The following is a 6,345-nucleotide window of genomic DNA, read 5'->3' as shown; positions in this document are numbered from 1 at the left end:
TTTAATAAAATTATTAATTAATTAATTAATTAATTAAGTTAATTAATCCGGTTTAATTAAATTAATTAACTAGTTAAGTTTAATTAAACTGTAATTAGATTAACCTAAACCCTAATTAATTTAAATAGAGAATGACAGGTGGGTCCCACTGGACCCACATGTCAGGGTTGACTCAGTCAACCCCTGTTGACTGCTGACGTCAGCATGACATCATGCTGACGTCATAAATACATTTTTTCGAATTAATTAAATAAATAATTAAATTCCAAAATTGTTAAAATCTTTTAAAAATCATATCTTTTAATCCGTAACTCGGATTAAAATATTTTCAACATGAAAGTTGCTCAGAACGACGAGACGATTTCGGATACGCAGTCCATTCGTCCGCCACACCCCTCTAACCTATAGAACCCGCAACTTTCCCCCTCCGGCTCCTCTGCCCGAAAACACGAAACACCGGGAATACTTTCCCGGATGTTTTCCCCCCTTCACCGGTATCACCTACTACCGCGTTAGGGCACACCGAACACCGCGTATTGCCTTGTTAAATTTTGTGATGCTTTGTTTGCTCTGTATTCATTATTTCTTCCCCCTCTTCTCTCCGGTAGACTACGAGACCGACGCTAATGTCACCGAGTTCGACTACGGAGTTGACGACCCCTCTCTCTTGCCAGAGCAACCAGGCAAGCCCCCCCCTTGATCACCAGATATCGCCTATTCTTCTCTATACTGCTTGCATTAGAGTAGTGTAGCATGTTACTGCTTTCCGTTGATCCTATTCTGATGCATAGCCTGACATTGTTGCTACACCTGTTGATACCTTACCTGCAATCCTAAATGCTTAGTATAGGATGCTAGTTTATCATCATTGGCCCTACATTCTTGTCAGTCTGCCTTGCTATACTATCGGGCCGTGATCACCTGGGAGGTGATCACGGGTATATACTATACATACTACATACTACACAGATGGTGACTAAAGTCGGGTCAGCTCGAAGAGTACCCGCGAGTGATTCACGGATTGGGGGCTGAAAGGACCTTTGTCCCGACGGCCCTCTGTGTGGATCTTTGTGGCGGAGCGACAGGGCAGGTTGAGACCGCCTAGGAGAGAGGTGGGCCTGGCCCTGTTCGGCGTTCGCGGACACTTAACACGCTTAACGAGATCTTGGTATTTGATCTGAGTCTGGCTACGAGCCTATACGCACTAACCATCTACGTGGGAGTAGTTATGGGTATCCCGACGTCGTGGTATCAGCCGAAGCACTTCAGACGTCAGCGACGGAGCGGCGCGCGCCGAATTGGACTGGAACGCCACTAGGCTAGGTCTCCTTTCGGCCGCCCACGCAACGTGCAGGTGTGCTCAGGGCGATGGGCCCAGACCCCTGCGCGCTTAGGTTTAGACCGGCGTGCTGGCCTCTCTGTTTTGCCTAGGTGGGGCTGCGACGTGTTGATCTTCCGAGGCCGGGCATGACCCAGGAAAGTGTGTCCGGCCAAATGGGATCGAGCGTGTTGGGCTATGTGGTGCACCCCTGCAGGGAAGTTAATCTATTCGAATAGCCGTGATCTTCGGTAACAGGACGACTTGGAGTTGTACCTTGACCTTATGACAACTAGAACCGGATACTTAATAAAACACACCCTTCCAAGTTCCACAGACAACCCGGTGATCGCTTTTCTACAGGGCGACGAGAGGAGGATCACCGGGTAGGTTTATGCTATGCGATGCTACTGGAGATGCTACTTGGAGATACTACTTGGAGGAGTTCAATCTACTCTCTTCTACGTGCTGCGAGACGGAGGCTGCCAGAAGCGTAGTCTTCGATAAGACTAGCTATCCCCCTCTTATTCTGGCATTCTGCAGTTCAGTCCACTGATATGGCCCTTTACACATATACCCATGCATATGTAGTGTAGTTCCTTGCTTGCGAGTACTTTGGATGAGTACTCACGGTTGCTTTCTCCCCCCTTTTCCCCTTTCCTTTCTTCCTGGTTGTCGCAACCAGATGCTGGAGTCCAGGAGCCAGACGCCACCGTCGACGACGACCCCTACTACACCGGAGGTGCCTACTACTACGTGCTGCCTGCTGACGACGACCTGGAGTAGTTAGGAGGATCCCAGGCAGGAGGCCTGCGCCTCTTTCGATCTGTATCCCAGTTTGTGCTAGCCATCTTATGGCAACTTGTTTAACTTATGTCTGTACTCAGATATTGTTGCTTCCGCTGACTCGTCTATGATCGAGCACTTGTATTCGAGCCCTCGCGGCCCCTGGCTTGTATTATGATGCTTGTATGACTTATTTATGTTTTAGAGTTGTGTTGTGATATCTTCCCGTGAGTCCCTGATCTTGATCGTACACATTTGCGTGCATGATTAGTGTACGGTCAAATCGGGGGCGTCACACCATCGAGGATAACAAGATGGGTTTTTTATCATATTGCATGAAACTATCCCTCTACATCATGCCATCTTGCTTAAGGCGTTACTCTGGTTTTTAACTTAATACTCTAGATGCATGCTGGATAGCGGTCGATGAGTGGAGTAACAGTAGTAGATGCAGGCAGGAGTCGGTCTACTTGTCTCGGACGTGATGCCTATATACATGATCATACCTAGATATTCTCATAACTATGCTCAATTCTGTCAATTGATCAACAGTAATTTGTTCACCCACCGTAGAATACTTATGCTCTTGAGAGAAGCCACTAGTGAAACCTATGGCCCCTGATGAAGCTATGTACCTAGGGTAGGGGCATGGACCTATCCTAAGAGCCCTACCCAAGGACATGCCTGGAAGAAGTCACCTTTCAATCGACTTGAAGGTATCCCACTCGACGGACTCAAGACACTCGACCAGGAAGCTACCACTCGACTACGAAGCCAACCACTCGACTGACAGGAGATCTAAAGTCACTCCGCAAGCAAACGGTCGGCCATTAAGTAGTCTTTATGGTCATCACAGCACTTTATTAGGGACGTTACCAGTAACGCCCAGTCTTAATGTATTTTAACCCTGCATTACTGAGGACCGGAGGGGTCTGGCGAACTCTGTATAAGCCACCCCCTCCTCAGTAGCAGGGGTTGGCACCCCTGTAATTCATACACACATAATCCAGTCGACCGCCTCCGGGCACCGAGACGTAGGGATGTTACTTCTTCCGCGAAGGGCCTGAACTCGCACATCCTGATGTATTTACAACTTCTCCATAGTTGAGACCTAGCCTCTCCATACATACCCCCCTACCTCACTGTCAGAGTTAGAACCACGACAGTTGGCGCCCACCGTGGGGTGAATATAGAGCTGAACCTGAAGTTCGGTCGGACCGGAGAAATGTCTCTGAATCGGATGATGGAAATTGCCGCCAAATACGCTAACGGAGAAGATGAAGATCGACTCCGGAGTGGCAAGTAGAAAGCAGTCGCCCAGGAAACCGAAGGCAATTCCTGTCGGAAGCAGAAGTAGAAGGCCGAGCCAGCCGCTCCTGGGGAGGCTCTGGCCTTAACCCAGGGAAAATTCAAGGGAAAACCCAAGGGGCCCTGGAACCCCAAGAAAGTCAAGGATCAAGATGGAAATGATGTTTTGGATCTACCATGTCACATCCACACCAAGAAAGATGAAGAGGGTAATCTTATTTACCCAAAGCATACCACTCGACAGTGCCGGCTCCTGATCTAGCAGTTTCAGGGCAAGCAGTCCAAAGACAAGGAATAAGAGTCAGACAGAGTTGAGGACAAAGAAGATAGTGATGATGGATACCCCCAAGTCAATTCCACCTTGATGATTTTTGCTGATGTCGAAAGCAAAAGTCGACTAAAAGTCATTAACCGTGAAGTGAATATGGTTGCCCCGGCAACACCCAGCTACCTGAAGTGGTCTCAGACTGCCATCATGTTCGACCAGTCCGATCACCCTGCGCACATTGCCACCCCTGGGAGGCAAGCTCTGGTGGTCGATCCAGTTGTCGAAGGCACTCGACTGACCAAAGTCCTGATGGATGGTGGCAGCGGCCTGAACATACTGAATGCAGAAACGTTGAAAGGGATGGGCATTCCGATGTCCAGGCTCAGTGCCAGCAACATGAGTTTCCATGGAGTCATTCCTGGAAAGAAAGCCGAGTCACTCGGCTAGATTGCTCTCGATGTGGTTTTCGGTGATTCAAAGAATTACCGCAAGGAAAAGTTGACATTTGAGGTTGTGGACTTCCAAAGTGCTTATCATGCTATTCTGGGCCGGCCAGCTTATGCACGCTTCATGGCTCGACCGTGCTATGTGTATCTCAAGTTGAAGATGCCCGGCCCCAGAGGTGTGATCACCGTTACAGGCAATCGGAAGAAAGTAGAGGAGTGTTTTCAGAAAGGATCAAAGATCGCTGATGCTCAGATGTCAGTAGTCGAGCTGCAAGAGTACCAAAAGACTGCTGATCCGAGTGAATTGCTGCGAGCCAAGAAGCCAGCTTCAGAATCAACTTTTCAGTCGTCCGGTGAAACTAAGCCAGTTCACATTCACCCGACCGACCCCAATGCTGCTCCGACTCACATCTCAACAACGGTCGACTCCAAATAGGAAGAAGCGCTCATCCAGTTCCTCCGTGAGAACTGGGACATCTTTGCATGGAAGCCTTCTGACATGCCTGGAGTTCCCAGGGGGCTGGCTGAGCATCGTCTACGAGTCGACCCGAAGTTCAAGCCTATGAAAGAACATCTTCGACGGTCCGCCGTCCAGAAGAGGAAAGCTATTGGCGAGGAGGTGGCTCGGCTCTTAGCAGCGGAGTTCATCCGAGAGATTTACCACTCCGAGTGGCTCGCCAATGTTGTCATGGTCCCCAAGAAGGACAAGTCACTTCGCATGTGCATTGACTTTAAACATATCAATCGGGCCTGCCCGAAAGATCATTTCCCTCTCCCCCGCATCGACCAGGTAGTCGACTCGACCGCGGGGTGTGAGCATTTGTCTTTTCTAGATGCTTATTCAGGGTACCATCAGGTCCGTCTGTATGGACCCGACGAGATCAAAACGGCTTTCATCACCCCATTCGGGTGCTTCTGTTATGTCACCATGCCCTTCGGCCTCAAGAATGCTGGAGCCACATTCATGAGGATGATTCAGAAGTGTTTGCTCACTCAGATCAGTCGGAACATAGAAGCATACATGGATGATATTGTGGTTAAGTCACGGAAAGGTTCCGACCTGCTGACTGACCTTGCCGAAACCTTTGCTAACCTCAGGAGATATGATATCAAGCTCAATCCATCAAAGTGCACATTCGGAGTTCCAGGTGGAAAGTTACTCGGTTTTCTCGTTTCCGAACGAGGAATCGACGCCAATCCCGAGAAAGTTGGCACCATATTCCGGATGAAGCGCCATGTGCGTGTGCACGATGTCCAGAAGCTTACAGGTTGCTTGGCCGCTCTAAGTCGATTCATTTCTCGTCTCGGTGAAAAGGCGTTGCCTCTTTACCGACTGATGAAGAAGTCTGACAAGTTCGAGTGGACTCCAGAAGCTGATGCAGCGTTTGCAGAGCTCAAAGCTCTACTCTCCACCCAGCCGGTGCTTGCTGCCCCAATCAGTAAAGAGCCTCTGCTGCTTTACATTGCGGCCACGGGACAAGTTGTCAGTACAGTACTTACAGTCGAGCGGGAAGAAGAAGGAAAGGCCTTCAGAGTTCAGCGCCCAGTATATTATGTGTCTGAAGTTTTGACTCCTTCGAAGCAAAGATATCCCCATTACCAGAAGCTTGTATATGGGATTTACATGACCACGAAGAAGGTTGCACACTACTTCTCTGACCATTCCATTACAGTCGTCAGCGACGCTCCACTGTCAGAGATTTTGCACAATAGAGATGCAACTGGTCGAGTGGCGAAGTGGGCGATTGAACTCCTTCCCCTAGATATCAAGTTTGAAGCAAAGAAGGCTATCAAGTCCCAAGCAATTGCAGATTTCATCGCCGAGTGGATTGAACAGCAGCTTCCGACTCAAGTTCACTCGGAGCACTGGACCATGTTCTTCGATGGATCTAAGATGCTGAATGGTTCCGGTGCTGGGGTAGTATTGGTCTCCCCCGAGGAGATAAGCTCAGATATGTTCTCCAGATTCACTTTGATTCCTCCAATAATGAAGCAGAATATGAAGCACTCTTGTATGGGTTGCACATGGCCATTTCACTCGGCGTCCAGCGCCTCATGGTCTATGGCGACTCAGATTTGGTGGTTAATCAGGTGATGAAGGAGTGGGACGTCAGAAGCCCAGCTATGACTGGCTACTGCAACGCAGTAAGAAAGCTAGAAAAGAAATTCGAGGGGTTAGAGCTTCATCACATCCCCCGACTGAAAAATCAAGCAGCTGA

This window comes from Triticum aestivum, chromosome 4A (assembly GCF_018294505.1).
Source record: "Triticum aestivum cultivar Chinese Spring chromosome 4A, IWGSC CS RefSeq v2.1, whole genome shotgun sequence".
NCBI classification, from domain to species: domain Eukaryota; kingdom Viridiplantae; phylum Streptophyta; class Magnoliopsida; order Poales; family Poaceae; genus Triticum; species Triticum aestivum.
Note: the sequence above shows the minus strand (reverse complement) of the source record.